Below are 18,313 nucleotides of genomic sequence, written 5' to 3' on the forward strand. Positions count from 1 at the left end.
ATGCATTTAGAAATACCGTATTTTCCGGAGTATAAGTCGCACTTTTTTACATAGGTTGGCTGGTCCTGCGACTTATACTCCAGAGTGACCTAAATATGGGTGAAAAAAATAATAAAATCACAGACAGCCACGAGGGGGCACTCTAGAGTTACGCGCCGATATCTCCTACTCTGTATCAATTTAAAATTAAAACAAATAAAATAAACTTTAGCTTACCGATCGCCACTAAACAAAAATGCCGCCAAAAAGAAACTCATATTCTGTGGACTTCAAGCTGCAAGTTGTGAGATTTGCAGCTGAAAACGGCAATCGAGCAGCAGACAGGAAGTTTGGAGTCAGTGAGAAGCTTGTTAGGGACTGGAGAAGTTCAACGGCTTTAGCGATGTGGAGTGATTGCGAGCTCTTATTAATGTAAAAGTACAGTAGTTGTTTTGTTCTTTATGCTCTACCTGTTTATTACCGTATGTTCGTGCGGACCCTTTTTCCGTTCATGTTTATTTTTCGTTTCGCTGAATGTTGTTTATGTTGGCATATCTTATAGCCATTCAGCCTGTTCTCTATTATTTTATTAATGTTAACCTCCCTTCCAAGGTGAAATGTCTATTTTTGATGTATTTTGTAAAATAAATAACCCGCAAAAAAATGCGACTTAAACTCCAGTGCGACTTATGTGTGTTTTTTTCGATCTCATTATGCACTTTTGGGCTGGTGCGACGTATACTCCGGAGCGACTTGTCGTCCTCACAGTAGTATCATTATTGGTCCATTGTAGTTTTGTTTTCAGTCAGCAGTGCTGCAAAATGTCTCTTACAGCACACTTGCCAATACTGGTGGAAACCCAAATGTCTTAATACTTGACTCAGTGTGTTCTCAAGATTTGTTGTGGTTTGTCCTCTAACAGTGAGAAACTTCTCTCCGAACAAACCAAGTCCTCTAGTTTTGTTTCAGGGGCAGACTACAGCGTTGGCCTTTACTGGTAGATTAATACTCGCAAAGACAATGTCATTGTTCTCTGAAATTAAAGAAAAATCCTGAACAGGGGTCACCAGATATACTTGGATTCAACAGTTTCATTTTGAACTGCAAATATTTTTGCAGGACAGTGCAACATCTCCCTCCTCTGCTGCGCGTGGACGTGCACGTGCACGTATGTTCTGGCATCATGGCAACAAGGACAAACAAACTGGTACAAGACCAAGGGGAGTCAGTTGTCCACTACTCATTCCGTCACGAATGGCGCCATGCTCTCAGATGGATAAAAAATACAATGCTCGAAGAAGTTGCCAAATATATTTTGGCAGTGTTTAATGTACTGGGCGCCCAGGTATATATGTGTGGGAAAGCCTGACTGCTCCTCTTACCTCCATAACAGCCCCTTATTCTCGTTTGCCCTTCTTCTTCCTATCTGTCTTTCTCTCTTACCCACTCAAATGAGATCCCATCATGTTTTTCCCATCACGCTCTCCTCCCACCCCGCGTTAAGGTACCGAACCCCCGGCCGGAGGTATAAAGGACATGATTTACAGGGTCCCTTTGCAACAAAAAAGAAAAACGAAAGAAAAAAAAAATCAAATGAGAGATCCGTTTTCCAGCACAGTAGTCGTTTGCTTCACTGCAGGTTTCACCCTTCAAAGTCAAGACTTGAAATATGGTGCACTGACCATGACGCTGTGTGATCCACTTCTGTCAGGTTCCAAAAAAGTGCCAAAATCTATTACCTCAGCAGACGAAAAGGGTGACGAAGCCAGTGGGTTTGGTTTTCTTCATGTGCGTTCAGTTGACTTGAAGTGACAGGAAGATCCAGTTGAGGGTAGAAGTTGGGAGCAACAGTGACGGGATTCATTGTCTCAGCTTTCGCAGTTTATTTCCCATTGACTCTCTTAGTTGCTCAAAACTGAAATGTGCAGCTTTCTGCACGTTGGAAAATTACTGAAATTATGAATAAACTACAGAAAGGCAGTCCCGGTGTGAAAGTCCCTCTGATTTGAATGGGGCCTTCAAAAACATGGATGAGGTGACTCATTGAAGAGGAAAATAAACAGTCTACAACCAACAGATGTTATTGGCACTATGGCAACGGTTATTTTGGCACTAAACATCGGCATTCTCAAAAGCAAGAATAAGTGGGCTGGTTTATGTTGACTAAGAATATTGCACAATTCCTGTGTCAGTCAAACATATTTTCAACTAAGGAATGCCATTTCTGCCAACTGTCTGATTATTTATGAGTCTAGAACGTTTGGACTGCTGTTTATCAAGACAAAGAATGGAAATGGGCCTGGATGTTTCTGAGAAACAATCTGCTGCCTTTTCTACAAATTTACTCTGGAGAGATTTCCATTAAAACCACAATCTACTGCTACTGACCGTGGCCATCCAAGTTAAGCCAACTTGAAGCCAACTAACTAATTGTGCTATGACCACTAATGTGTCTTTAAGTTACACGATTAAACCAAACTGATTTTGAGCAGATACTCAGGTGCCTGGACATAGGAGCCGATGGGAGGAAATAAACATCATGGATAAAGTGGATGGGCAGTGTAGAAAATGGATGGATGAAGTTGGGGGAGAGGGGGAACAGAAGTCCAATTCCTCAACAACCAAGGCCTTTAGCACCAGCTGGTCTGGTGGAGCAGGTTTAGTGTCAGTTGCAAACGATCATATTTATATCGGAAACAACCAAGTGTAGATTTGTGGGAGTGAGCCAATTGTGCCTGAAACTGTGACCTTCTCCTTTTACTTTGCACCGGAATGAAGTTCTGTTGAGACTTGAGGGAGAACGTAGTCCTTATAATTTGCCTCGTCAAAAAATGGTAGCTGCACTTTAGGCTTTTTGTGACTCTGCACCAACAAAGAGGGATGTTTTGGGCTGTCCTTCTTTCCCACTACTCAATGTTTCCGCAGCACATTAAGAGGATTTCTCCAAAGTTGGGATAAATGTCCATCTTAAAGGATTAACTGATAAGGTTTTGGCAGTCAAGAGTCAAAGAGCGGGACGGCACAAAACACGCTTTTGGCCGCTACTCAAGAATTCACACTCAAATTATGTCAAGGTTTTCTCACAAATGTGTTTTTTTTTTTATTTTGCCTTAAAAAAACAAACAAACAAAAAACGACAAAGCTGAAGACCTGTAGGAGCCTCTCACTAAAGAGTCTGAATTTGTTTAGGAAGAACAGTCTGCTCTCTCCCTTCCGGAAGTGGGCCTCAGTGTCTCCAGTGGCCTCAGTTAACCCTCAGTTAAGGGTTGTTTTTTTTTTATTAATCGGACTCGTCCACCCTCTTTTCTTAGTCATCCTGAATAACAACAAAGACAGGAGGTCTCCAGTTTTTCTGGTCATCCTTTACAAACAAACTTTACTAGTGATCGACAATGCAACATGGTCAAAAGCACGTCAGTCCCTTGTACTCCACTGTAAGTACGATCATATTTGTCACGAGAAATTACTGAGTCAAATGTCAAAATCCATTTCCTCTAAAACCCAAATAAAATTCCTTTAAATTCTGCACTACATACTGCAGGAGCGAACTGTGGCCCTGGACCCTCGACCTTCAAAGGGGCCACATGGCGTTATTAAAAAAAAATTCAAAGATTAAAAACAAGGCCACATTTCTACTTTCTTTGGCACAAACTTGGGCCTTCAGTCAGGGATGAATGGATTTGATTTTGATTGTCAGGGTTACCGTGACCCAATAAAACATGTTTTTTGACATACAGTAATTCAGTTATTCATAGACGGACACAAAATTTACACTGATCTGTTGGACGAAAGAATAAACTTCACCGTGACATCATTACGCTCTGCAAAAACGCTTATCCAGTCATCGCTCAATTACATAACCCGAGAACAGAATACACTCGATACCTTTTATTGAGTTCCGTCAAAGCCTCCACTTCATATGAGATCAACACTCATGTATGTGAAGTACAACTAGACTGGTTTGGCAAAGACACAACTATGGGCCGCGATTCTAGTTATTGAATAATATGCCTGCTTTTTCCTTGAGATGTTTAATGGAAATAACTGTTAACGTCACCGGTAAAACACAAACTCACGCCAAAAATTTTCACAACTTTACCCATTCTGGAATTGACTCATTCATAATTCCTTAAGTTCTATTTCAATTTTAATAAATAGAACACTCCCTTCCCTCCATTTTTAATATTTCCGGCTCAGTTACTGGCCGAAGGATACACAGGTGATGTAATGCCAGCATTAAAGTGGGAACAGAAAGTCAGAGTGAATCAAGGAGCCCAAAAAAAACCCCAACCAAAAACCTCACCTGCCTCTAAAGATAAGATTAAGATAAATAATTACAATAAGTAGAAAAAAAAAACTACCCATGGAGAGTCATATTTCCTTCACTCAAAGTACAGAACGACAAAAAATACAAACATTAACCACAAAAGAACATATAGTTATAATTTTTTATTTTGAATCGGTAACCATGCTACATAATACATTGCCTATTTGTGTAACACTGGCTTTAACATTACGCAACTCCACACAGAACACACTCGAGTCCTGCTGGATCAATCTGTCATACCTCTTAGTCTATCAATGGATGGGACAATGTTATGTCGTCATGTTCTCGTGTACCTGTATTGTAAAACCATCAAGGGCTGCAAGTAAGGGCTTTTGCAGGTCTGATACATACATTTGATGAAGAAACATTAACACTGAGGTGTAGCGGTCGAGATCTATTGCAAGCAGCTTTAAGATTTTATAGTTAAACTGGAGATTCATTACTGATACCTGCAGTCTCCTGGGGTCGGTGTTTTAAAATGTTTCGTGCTTTTTTTAATGTTTCTTTAAAAAAAAAAAAGAAAAAGAAAAGGAAGCTGCGAACAAGCAGCTAAAAAAAGACTGCAAAATCCCAGTACTTGAAACTGAATTGGAAGTTGGCAGGCTTCAGAATATTCTTAATAGATACACATTTTTTTTCTGGAGTTGATGATAAATTTAGCTACTTATTGAGTAATCTGGCTTCCTTCTCATCTTTATTCAGCATTGCATAACCTTCACAGTGCGGGGCAGAATGTATGCCATTTATGTCGTAGCACCTCAAGTGTTTCAAGGTGCAATAAATGCACAATACTTGTAGATTTGACCAACAACTCTAGCGAGCTGAAGTCATGTTCGTAACATACTCATTAAGGAAATTAAACACAATATTTTTTCACATTGGTGAAAGTATAAAAGGTGAAAAACGGGTCACTGTGAGGTCCTCTGTACTTTGACTTACGACTGCTGGAACGAATCTCAGTGACGAAGGGGAAGAGAAATCTGTTGGACAGAAGTCACTCCAGCTGTCAGGCCTCGACTCAGATGAATTACTCATGGCTGAAAATGAGGAGACAAGGGAGGATATATAATAAGTCAAACAACAATTGAATCTCCGAAGATGTAGACTTTTCACCCCAAATAAAAATCCCATCCATTTTCTAATCTTGATTTCCTTGAGAAAAAAACAAAAAAACAAAAGCAAACGCACAAATGCGTCAGGTCATTCCATCGCCTTTCGATTGATTTTTAAGAATTTCCCTCATAAGGTGATGATGTTTTCAAATGAGAAAAGGTTTCAAGATACTATTCGTTAGGCGCTTTGCTAGTTTGCCCATCAGATTTGACCTCCTTGAGGACCTTTTACTGTGATGGAGGAAGATGAAAGGTGAGGTGACACCAGTTTTTGTTCATCTTTAATTTTATAATGTGATTTCAATATTTATGTCAGACCTCAGCACATCGAGGATGATGTCAGCATCAAATGTTTCAAAAATGAATTTGAAGCCAAGGGTCAAAATATATGCTTTCCACAACATTTTAGTGTTACATAACGGGAGCTTGACAGTGATACTTCATATTAAATCCCCCGCTGACACATGAAACTCACTCTCTTTCTCTTTCTCTCTCAGTCCCTTTCTCTTAAAAACACACACACACACACACACACACAAAAGCAGGGTTGCATAACGACACCTGGACAGTGATGCTTTGTACTAAATACCCTAGTGACGTATTAAACTTGCTCACTCACTCACACACACACACACACACACACACACACACACACACGACCTTGGGCTGAGTACAAGACATGCAAAATAGTAGATATCACAGGATTAATAAAAATGCCAGAACACATAGAGAAACTTTTATTGAAAATGCAGTTTGCTGTTTGACCGGCGCCAGATGCATAAAGCTTCACAACTGATACTGTGTGTTGGCCGAAGTGGTTCCATGATGTTATAAACTTTACCCCAATCTGGAGCGGATAATACATCTGCGGACAGCTCTGTCGTTCACCTTTGACCTTGGTACGATAATCTATACACACACCTACATGCGTTAAGTGTCCAATAATACGCTTTCGTTTCAAAAACACCAGCTGCTGTTTTACCTCATATTTTAGGCCCTTTGCACATCCAGTCCATACAGCCAGACGGCAGCGGAGCGTGTGCAGTAGGTGTTGTAAAGTGGTTAAATTTGTAAAGTGGTTTAGCGTGATATTTTGTAAGGGAAATTTTCAATTTAGTTTCCATTTTTTTAATTGAAATTTATTCCAATTTCAGACCTGCCTGTACTGAGCACTTTGTGGCTGCTTCCGGACACTGACAAATATTTTTCCCCTCACACAGATGGCCATTTGTACCACCTCACATTCCCAGTGCTCCTGGATCCGAGTCGGTCCTTCATGCTTTCATTGTGGGATGAATCCTCACCTGAAATATACATTACTGAGTGTAAAGACTAATTGCCACCTCCCACAAGCTGGGGCGAGTTGAGATTGGATATTTCAACAAGGACCGTTGAACTAAGAGCCAGACGCTGACACGATCGTGTTTCCAGCACATTTGTTGAAGTCTCATCTTATCCACCTCACTTTATCAAGCTCTAAAAAAAAAAAAAAGTGTTCAACCATTGTCTGAATTGTGCATGAGTTACACACAATGGGCCTCCTGCAAGAACATGTTCGTATTCTCATCTTAAATTTCTTGTACTTTTTGCATGAGGTGGAGCTGCGCGAGGGAGCCACGTCACATTCAGCAAACACTGGTATTGCCAGGAAATACTCCCCAAGGAGCTTCCTAAACACGATGAGCGCGTGTTCCTGAGCAAGTCGCACGGTAAGAAATAATGGAATGCCACAAAAAATGGTCCCACCAAAGCACAGAGATCCATGACGGTAACATGAGGGGCCATAAGGACACAGTAAATGCACAGTGAAAGAGGACACGGGGCGTAACTGGGAAAGTAACTGTCTGCTGGTGTTTCAGCTGATTCTGGATAGAGACTTGACACTGGCTGGAGTGTGTGACAGTGGTAAAAACATCCCTCCCTCTAATGTAGATTCACATGAACCGAATCTAAATTTCTGCGTCGTCATGTTTCAGGGAATATTTCTACATCTACAGCAGGCGACATCTTTATCTCTCTGCTGTTGTTACTCTGCTGTAGGTTTGTAGAACAGCGTTTCATTGGTTCATTTATGCCAGCAGGTGAGAGGATTCAGCAGCAGCAGAGTCCACCCGCAAGCTTGAAAATGTCACCATGATTATGAACTCCTAAATTTGATGGCTTAAGAAAGCTGCAGGTGGATTGTGTCTATCTGATATGACAGGTCCAGGAAAAAAAAATAGTTCTTTGCATCTAAGAGAAAATCCCAAATCTGAAAATGTTGATGAATCTGGAAAATTCTTGTAAATGGATCATACAAGTGAGTTAAGAATGAATCTGCATGTATGAGTGTTCCTGCATGAGGCTCAGTGCTGATAAACGCCAATCTGTGTGAGGCAAATGGATTTTGTGCACGTCTCAGTTTAAAGAATATGCAGACTTTCAGTTTTTCTCATTATGAGAGTTGTACTGCTTTTTCCTTTTGTCACTCAAGTCTACATCTATAGACTAAAAGCATACTGACACACTGAAAGCTCTCAAACACACACATACAGTACAGTACACACACACACACACACACACTTTCAATAAATCAGCAAGAAAGCTCATCTTGTGTTTCTAGTCTCCCTGTCAGGGATTTACTGTCCTTCTCCAAGGGTCCATTAATGCTCCTTTTGTGCCCAGAAATCAGAGTCTAAGGAATACATCATTACACCTAATACAGAAAAAACACATCAGGAGCACCTGTTGTTTCAATGAAATGAGCCGTCCAGGTGAGTCCATGTGAAAACCTCCCCAGTAAAGCACTTTATTACATAAGGGCTTTGGAAAGGTGGGAGGCGGATTATTGAACCCTGATACAATTTCTACAAGGATTGTGTCAAAGGAGTCAGAATTCAGTGTCTTGGTCGCCAAAACCACCAAGAACAATAAATATAAGTGGATTTGTGATGTGACATGCATTTGGATCTCATGAAGTACAAGGAACAAGTCCCTTTTTATTCCTTGTGTTTCCATCAAAGTAATCAGATTGGATCTTTGATTTGGACGTATCCGCTTATATTCGATAAAGATGCTTTGTGTAACCCGACATTTGAGGAAAGGGCAGAAAACAGTAAACGTCATCATAGCTGTATGATGCACGAACAATATACTCTTTCTATTATGACCCAGACTACAGCACTGGCAATTAGATTTCCTATATCGATATCTTTAGCTATAGCATCTGCATGCTACCTTCCGCCCTTGATACATGTTCCTGACATACAAATGAACAGTAATTTCAGGTTCGTGAAATAAAATGCATCAAAATATTTTTGGTTTGACTTGCTGTTCTGTCCCATCTGTATCTGTGAAGGATTACAGGAAGATAAGAGTTGTTATTTTTTAATTAGGTTAGTGTGACATTTTAATTCTTCGCTTCCTTCCCCTGGTTTCCTGTGACGTCTTGACAGGGTAATAAGCGCCACGTTTTGTTTTCATAGGTGTAAGCAGTTACACTGCACAATATGCAGCGTGAATTACCTTGCCAGCCGGTGTCTCTCAGGTTTCTCTTTTATTTAGATAATGATGTTGAATGTGAGAACCAGAAATCTCACAGATGAAAGGGGCGATTGAAGACTCCTGAGCTCTCTCCCTACCTTTCTCTTTTCCCTCTATATGCCTTAGCGATTCCAGCAGGTTCGTTAAGATAGCAGCAGAAGATACTGCAAGTAAGCGCACGTGCAGGACGCTATTGATTGGCCTGCCTGGCGTTCGGTTCAGCAACCCTGTTCGTGTGTGTGTGTGTGTGTGTGTGTGTGTGTGTGTGTGTGTGTGTGTGTGTGTGTGTGTGTGTGTGTGTGTGTGTGTGTGTGTGTGTCAGCCAGCAATAACAAACACAAACAAAATTCTGGTCCCCCTGGAGCGTTCATTATCTGTATGATTTGAGGCCAAATGAATCACTTCCATCTCTGCTTGCAATGAACCTAATTATCTACACATGACTAAGTGCTGCAAATAACCTTGTCAAGGTCAATATTGCTCTTCAGGCTTTTGGAGCTGAGCTGTTTTTAATTTTACATGGCAACAGTAAAACAACAACTCAAATTCTCCCTCATAAACATGCAAATACAATTATACAGTAACATTCAGATTTGTTTGGTCTTTGATCATACAGTCTTACTTTGTCCTGCAATGACAGCACAGAGATATTGACTCATTAATTTTGTAAGTATTAAAGCTGGATACACATGTAAAGTGCCTTTCTCTTTGTTGCTGTTTGTTTGGGGACATTCCAGGCTGCAGTTGCTTAGGGAACCCGCTTGTGCATTTCCCGTTTAACTCATCTGTCCGTCAGTGATATCTTCTGCTCTAATTGTTGAAATAATCATGTTGCGTAAAGTTGAGGTTATCGCGCATTCACCTAAAAATTTCCCAGTTGGAAACATTCCAGTTGCTAGTTCATTTGACGATCATCAAACAAGCAACGTGGTCGCACCCAGGAAATGTAAGGACGCTCACGAGGTCAATATTGGAACTGATTTCAGTCAGGTAAAGTATTGACAGTCAGGTAACCGTAAGTAGTTTATGTTAGCATAACAGTATGTTATGTAGCTGCACAAAAACTAGCAGGGGTGCCAAAAAATACATTTTCAAGATTTAGTTTTTTTGCAAAACTGGTATAAAGTGGGCACAATACTTCATAGCCCTCTGATTTCTGTAAACATTTCTGTGAATTACCTCCCATAAGGTCAAGCGGAATCTCTTAAAAATGGATGGAAGAGCAAATTTATCTACTCATAATTTTTGCACTTGTGAATATAAAACCATTTCCTATTGGAGAGAAGCACTGTCTGTTTCAGTTTTAGATTTTATACCAGAGCCGACCAAAATCAGAATGTTGTGGGTAATGGATAAAGGACTGTAAAGATTGAGACTGAAATAACGCATATGGCCTTGCTGTTTTGGGATCACTGCCACAATAATCTGAAACTCTTTTGACATCAACAGAAATAAACCATCAACCAGTCGAAATAAAAGACTTGAGTGGCTGAAGGGGGGAAAAAAAAGTCCTTCGACATGACTTATTGTATGGCTTTACTCTAACTTTGCACGGGTGGAAAAAGTTGCTGGATGGATGTGACTTTAACCTTGAAATCAATTCAAGGGAAATATCTCTTGATTTAAGAAGCATTCATCGATACTTTAGTACTCCCTGTGTGTTCCTATAAGATCAAAATGCTTACACTAGTAAGCTAATATTTACAAAAGCCAAGTTGCACTTGAAAGATGACAAAGCAATTTGCTTTCTAGTATTTTGAGCACCACTTATTGACATTTTTATGCGTGCATGTGCAGTCTTATATCCACCTCTGAGTGTTTGTTTATGTGGACCACATGGCATCTGTCAGCTATCAGCTGTCAGCTCCTCCCCCCTCAGACACATGTGGGCAGAACCTGGCTGCAGAAACTGGGTCACCACCTTCAGAGTTGTTTGGGAAACACATACTGACACACACACAGTGCACGTTGAGAGAAAATGTGAAAACGTGACCGGCTTGAAAAATGTAAACAGAATGATTAAAAAAAGCTGATTTTTCTGCTTAAAATGTGTTCGACTGCACTGTTAAAACAGAGACACGCTATTTTAGTAGAGAGGTCTGTGTCCTTTCATCATTCTCCATCTCATTCTTGTGTTATCCTATCCCTCTTATTTCTATTTGTATCAACAGCTGTCTTTCTCATCAAATGCTTTGCAGTTTGTGAAGTGTGCTCAACCAAGTCGTCAATTTCATTTTTCATAGAAACTTTTGTAACTTTATACAAGTTTTAAAAAAAAAACCTATCAGACCCGCAGTAACATTATAATCGATAAACAGAGCAATTTTGGAGGTTGTAACCAAACGTTCATGTCAAGACTATGGTGGTGGAGGTAGCTAGACCCAAATGTAGACATGAGAGGCAAGCAGGAACCAAAGTATTAAATATGTCTGAAATATACGTAAGATAAAAAAAAAAACTAATGTCACAAGCCAAGCAGACTAATAAACTGAAGTGGATTCAGAATACGGCAGTGCAGTGGTTCTCACTGTCGCCTCACAGCAAGAAGGTTTTGGGTCCGAGCCCCGGCTCCTGCGTGGGTTCTCTATGGTACTCCACCTTCCTCCCACAGTCCAAAGACATCAAGAGGGGACGAGGCTGATTGATACTCTAAATTGACAGGAAGTGGGACTGTGAGTGTGAATGGTTGTCTGTCTATGGTTGCGTCCGAATTGCCAAGTTGCAACCTACGACCTACTGCTACGACGTCGGCTGTCCGAAACCACAACTGCTTTGAGTAGCGACGTACTTCGCTACCTAAATTCCAGCCTAAACACGCCCACATTGTAGGTCGGTTCAGGTGCATCCTACGGGGCAACATATGGCCCACAATGCACCGCGGACTTCTTCCTCGTCCCCTAAAAACTTGTGAACGCGCAAACTTGCGCCACCAACAGTCTCCCATTCTTATACAGTACCAACATTTACTGTCATTGTTGATGACTAAAGGCTTGTTCACACCAAACGCGACACGTGTGAACACACCTGTACATGTGCGTTAATGTGCTTAATAATAGAGAATGAATGACAGGTCCGCTCCGAGTGGAGTGCAGTACGACAGTCAGGCCAGCAGGTGGGGCTTTCGTTGGTTCTATCTACCTAATTGTGGTATGTGTGCTCTGCCAGCAGAGGTCGTGCTTCACCACCATTCTTCGAGGGTGTCTGAATTGTGCCGTGTAGCAGTAGGTCGTAGGTTGCCACTTGGCAATTCGGACGCAGCCTATATGTGTTGGCCCTGCCAACTGCCGACCCGTCCAGGGTGAACCCTGCCTCTTGCCCGAAGGCTGCTGGGAAGGGCTCTACCCTCCCATGACCCTTAATAGGATAAGCGGTAGAATATGGATGGATGGATTCAAAATACGAGATATGTGAGACAACACAACATGCACGTTAAAGGACAGAGGATCTGACAGCAGTCTTAACTAAAATACAAAACTCCATTAATCACACAAGACGTGTGAGAACACAAGGACAGGGAGGTAGTAGATAGGACTGATGAACTTGGATGGCACAAGTGTTCACACAAATGAAGGATGGAAAACAAAGTCGGGAAGAACAGCAAACAACCAGAAGAGTGCAGTCAGAGTGAAAGTCAGGAGTAGAAACAGAATTTCAAATTGTCTCCACATCAGCAAGTGTTTTTCCATTTGATTCACCAGCGAGTAGGATCGGCCATAAACAGAAAATTCACCACTGGGAGGTTTCTAGCACTTTGTTTTGAAAAAAATGAAATAGTTTAAGAAATGCCACCAGCAGCACAGACAACTTTATGGCTGTAGGAAACCATAGTGGAAGAAGAGCTGTGTATCAGCCAAAAAGGTCATGAGGAATAACCTCGGGTTGGCCAAGTTGTAATTATTCTTAAGCACCAACGAGTACTTGACTTGTTACATACCGTTCAAAGGCGAAGCTTGGGAATATCCATGTCTGTGGGAGCGAAATAGCTGGTCTGTTGTGTTAGTTAAAGTCTTGGTACGTCAGAGCTTGAAAAAGAGGTTTCATCTTCATTGATCATTTACTTTTTTCTTTTTTTTTGCCTTTTCAAAAAAAAAAGACAACACACATCTCACGGTGGCATAAAAAAGTCTACAAATTAGGGCTATTTTTAAACATTGCAATGGGTCCTTTTTATAAAGTAATACTTCAAAATTTGCGTCATAATACAGTATGTCAATGGAATCCTGACTTGTGACACTTTTAGTTAAAGCTCGCACATTTAATGAGATGACTTCAGATGCTTGAAGTAAACAAAACCTTGCCCGTTTGGCACTATGACAGCCAAATGCAATCAAAGACTCGACGTCTCTCTCACAAATGAACAAAATCCCTCAGCGGCTCAGCGCTGCATCCCCACAACGCTACGTTGGTAACAATCACTGAATTAATGGTTTCGGTTGAAAGGAAAAGGGTTTTTGCAGTTAACTCTTGTCCTATGTTGACATGTAACAATCCATTTTAATGTTGTAGCTTGGTTGTGATTTCTGAACACATTTTTTTTTTTTTTTTTTTTTTTACATGTGCAACACATTGGGGGCCAATAAAAAGATGGATGAACAGACATAATATATCAAGCCGGTGGACCATTTTTACTTACCACCAACAGAATGATGGTGACCTGCCAAAACAGCCAATAGAATTGGCACTTCTCAAGCAGCAGCCAACATTTACAAGCACATGTCTGGTGTTTATTAACCACCAGACATTTTTCTTGGAAAGCCCAAAGAGCCCCGTGAAAACAGTTTTTAAACCCGCAGGACACTGAAACCCACCATCGAAAAAGATGCCAACAGAAATCCTGCATTTGATAGGGCGCTCATCTTAGCAGGGTGCTTCTATTTAGTTTTATGGTTACCACTGTGTTCCACCACATTTTTATAGATAATAATCCTCTGATTTTATTTGGACTGTAAGCTGTTCAAGCAAGTAGAATAGACAGTAGAGGAAATGTGGGGAGAAAGAAACCTCAAAAAGGTGAGAGGAGGTAAAGCCGTTTTTCCATGAGAAGGTATCCCTTTGATTCATAGCGACGCTTTTGGTACCAAGACTTCTGTTCCCACTGCACTTCTACCCCTTCAGTGTGGCTGGTCGTTAGAGTAACACCTCGTGAAATGGCATTTCCAATGTGACAATTCATTTTGTTTTTTAATTGTCATTGTGTGGATAAAAGAAAACAAAACACCGTTTAAAGACGATTCATTATTTGAGTAGCACTTTAAACATCTACAGCACTTGGCTACTCGTCGTGTCCTTCAGCTGCATAGAAGGAAGTTCTCCTCATGGGCAACGGATGAACCTCTGGGACCCACAGCAACACTCTGCCTCACCCCGGAGCCCTGAGTCTGTGTATGTGGATGGCAGCAGTGTAGCCGCAGAGATTTGTCTGTACCACCATGTAGATATTTATTACATCAAGGACGACATGGTTTTTGGGATAATCATCCAGTGGAGCATCGACTATAACATTTGTGGCCTCTAGGTGTAGCATAGTAGTGATTCTACAAATGGTTCTTTTAGAAACAGTTGCCTGCAGTGTTCTGCCATCACCTTCTAGTATAAGGTCAGCTCACTGCCATACCATGCAGGGGGAAAGGGGTTTAGAGGAAAAGTGAGATTAGCTTAGGGAGAGGAATGGGAGATGCGAAAAGGAAGTGTGAAAAGCCACTCATTTCCACCTCGTCCATCACCCCTGCTCGGACCCACCTCATGCAAACACTCAGGTCTTTGTCATATTCACAGCTTTCGACAGACTGTAAAAGAGAGGCAAACTGAATAAACATTTCATAGGGGATCTAAGTATGTGGTCGAAAAATGAGCGCTGTGTTCTCATTGTGAGACATTCATCTTGTTGAATTTGGAGCAGCTGTGGTCAGCAGGTTGTGCTTGCTGAACAAAATGTAAGTTTGGCGTGTGAATTGTCAAATTGTCATGATATTTTCTCCTTTTCAGTCCAGAGGGGTTTATTGTTCTTTCTTTCGGTCAAATCGACTCCAAAAAAGGGTCTTCAACCATCACATAAATCCTGTATATCCTGGTCGCCATCTATTCTTGGACCAGTACTGAAAAAAATTTAACATTTGGTTGTTGTTGTTCTTTTTTTTTCTTCTTTTTTTTTTAAATCAAAATGACAAAGAATTTAGGTCATTTAGGGGAACTCCATCAACAAATTCAGGTCTCCGTATGTGGCCCCAGAAGCTAATTCCCCAAGGCTACATTAGCTGCGTAGCTGTTGGCAGACATGTTGCGATGTTGCTAATGTAGGTGTCAGATTTTGTGATTAGTGGAATACCACGTAAATGACGTTGTTGGACGGTTGCTCCTAGGGCCAAACCACGAATTGGTAGGACGTTAGTGTGTCTGAGGTTGGGAGTAAAAGCTCTGACCGGCTTGAACGTCTTCTCATTTGTCCACGAAAGAGAAGATAAATTGATGAACGTGTGTAGTTCTAAACGTCTTTCAACAAAACAGTAAAACACCAGCTGTATTTGGAAGTACTTTGAAAGAACACACATACCTCGGAGGTGATATTTTACTGGAATTCAAATGGTTTGATAATGCATTTACCACAGTTAGAGGCACAGAGGTTTGTTCCAAATCTGAGATCTTGATTTGAGGACTTTTAAATGAAAATGTGTAATTTTATCACTCTATGACCTTTTAAGTGTTTGCGTCCACCAGTTCTTCGATACAAATATTCAGGTTTCACGAGGTTTAGCAAGCAACTTCCCTCAAAAATGAACCAAAACCTTTAAACAAGGCTTAGAACATTATGGCATTTGTTCTTATAAGTAGAAGAATGAAGCCTTTTTTCCACTTAATTTCAATCCTCCACATTTCATCATGTTTGAAGTCCTGTCTGGTTCTCATTTTGTCCATTGCAAGTGGTATTTTTTTTATATAAACCCACTGTTTTGACCAAGAGCCAAAGCATGATATCAAGGGGAAAAAGTGTCTCTCTCTTCCCATCTTGAACCCTATTAAAGAGGATTATGCTCTAACGTGGATAAATGTTAAGTGCCTTGCCTAAGGGCAGCTCAGTGGTACTTCCTGAAGGAGAGGAGAGGTTTCGCCTTTCCTTACCCCAAAATTTCTCCTTAATCTCACGTGGCAGAATCTCTCAAATCTTCACCCATAGAGATATTTTAATTACTTGGATTAAAACTGGAGGTTCATTGGAGCCAACACAGTTGTCTTGCAGTTAAAGCAGGTATTTATTTCCTCTCTAACAGCTTCAGTGGCCCCATGAAAATTTATCTTCCTTCTTGCACCGTGCCCTTTGAAGGTCCCTATGCTTGCTGAGTAAAATCTTCCTTTTTCCCTTTTTTTTTTTTTTATGTTGCAGCATCTGGTTCCCATCCTGCTTCGTGAGGTTTAGATTAAACCATCTTGAGTTTCCAGCTGCCAGGGAGCTTGTTCCAGTTGCTGTAACTGTGAATGGTTCATCCATTCAGGGTTACAGCCTTTCCATATATTCCACTCCCCAGTAGGCAGAGAAGAATAGATTGAGCCTGCTGTACATGAATGTATACATAAAACCCTAAAACTGTATCATTTATTTCCTGAGCTATCTGGGTCTAGTTGAGTGATGTAGTTGCTCTCTGGACATTTTTTTTTCTTAAATGCAGCAGGATATATCATTATCCTTTCACTGTTTGTACAAGACATTTGCTTTTCATCAAATGTCCGACCAGATCCAATTGATTACTTCTGTGTAACTGTCCAATAGGAAGCACCGGAACCCTCTGTTGCTATGTCCAACAAATTCATCTAAAATTATTACACTCCTTTACGTTTGATTAGTATTTGCTTTAAAAAAAAGTGCTGTATTATTAAAAAAAAATTAGTACAGTGTACATCAGTACAGCACAGATAATTTGGTCAAGCTCTATTGTACTTAGTTCACAGTACAAATCAAACATCAACTCTCAATAATCAAGTAATATACATAAATTCAGGATGGACATTGTAACAAGTGTACGAACCAAGGTTTAAAGACATTGCGATTTTGAATTTTATGCTGAGCTGGCTGATACACGTGATTATACAGATTTTTTTCCTTCCTTAAAACTCAGTGGAAGAAATTATCCACAGCCTTGTTTCTTTCATGTGCTTTAATGATGTAGCAGTTGTCCAACCGCAGTTGGGGCGGAAAACAGCAGCGACACTTCTTACAAATACCTCCCTGTAGTCCCGAGCGCAATTTTAAATTCTGTCGATGACTTTTAAATCTGCCTCGTATTTTCAAACGCCTAAACCCTGATTCTGCATTGAGACCCCTTCGGTTCAGGGAGTCAAAAGTTCCACTTCCACAATCCAGGCTTAAAAAACAAAGGGGTAATGCTTTTACTGTTCTGGCTCCAACGTTGCGGAACAAACTGCCCTTCAGATGAGCTGAGTCAGTGCCTCCATTTCAAAGAAAACCTCTGAAAAACCACATACACAGACTGGCATATCTATAAATATGACTTCAAATGTTTACTGTCATTTTCTGTGTTAGATCCTCTTGTGCTGTTTTGTTTTTCCTACTCTATTTTTGCTGTCTTTGAACCTGTACTGTATGGAATTGTATTTTGCGGAGCACCTTGTAACCTTACAGATAAACTAAACTAGAAAACAGATGCTAGTAGCAGACTGAGACAGTTCAGATGTTGGAGCTGGCTGGCAATGACTGTGCTTACGCTTGAAGAGTTGCAGTTGTACTAGTGACATCTAGTGGAATCAAGTGCCCTTGTTTCCATATGTTTAGGGTTCAAACATTTGGCAAAAAAAGATAAAGGCCTGCTACTTGAACTGGGAGCACATCGTGTCTTACCTGATCAATAATCAGTCAGAATAATGATACCCCAAAGAGGTCAGAGAAGCAGTCTTATCAGCTGATCCAGACTTGCTAGGAGGGTTTTTATAGCACTCCTGCTAACAGACAATCAATCACCACTAAAAACATAACTTCACCTGCAGAGATACAACTAGGGAAATGAATAAGATACGGCTACCTGTAATAGCCATGATAAAAGGTGCACTCTGGAAATGTTGAATCATTTCTCAGGAAATACAACATGGACCATATGGAAGGTCCACTCTCTCCTCGTGCGCCTCTAGTTTATTATGAAGATAGCTTTGCTAACTCTCCTGCGTGATTATATTGGCCCTTTATGTTTCTTTAGTGTGCCGTAGGTTCAGTACATGGCTTTCAAACTGTCATCCATAAATAAATCGGCTACAGACTCAACCTCTGGGTTTTTTTTCCTCATTGCTCTGCTAATATTTGGGATGCCAGAGCGTTAAAATATCAATCTCTTCCGAACACAACCAGGATGAGAGATGAATAAGACAAATA

General features: G+C 40.7%; 1 protein-coding gene across 5 annotated transcripts in view; it reads left to right on the top strand.

Annotated features, from left to right (window-relative positions):
* Positions 1-18,313, top strand: part of maea (macrophage erythroblast attacher, E3 ubiquitin ligase) — a 79,997-nt gene that overhangs the window by 24,000 nt on the left and 37,684 nt on the right. For all 5 annotated transcript variants that reach the window (XM_086222104.1, XM_086222105.1, XM_086222108.1 and 2 more), the window contains one exon: positions 7,014-7,127. The gene's annotated coding sequence lies outside the window, so the exon portion shown is untranslated. The remainder of the gene's footprint in view (positions 1-7,013; positions 7,128-18,313) is intronic.

Source organism: Aulostomus chinensis, chromosome 13 (genome assembly GCF_037954235.1).
Source record: "Aulostomus chinensis isolate RoL2024-O1b breed Wild chromosome 13, RoL_Achi_v1.0, whole genome shotgun sequence".
In the NCBI taxonomy this organism is placed as follows: Eukaryota; Metazoa; Chordata; class Actinopteri; order Syngnathiformes; family Aulostomidae; genus Aulostomus; species Aulostomus chinensis.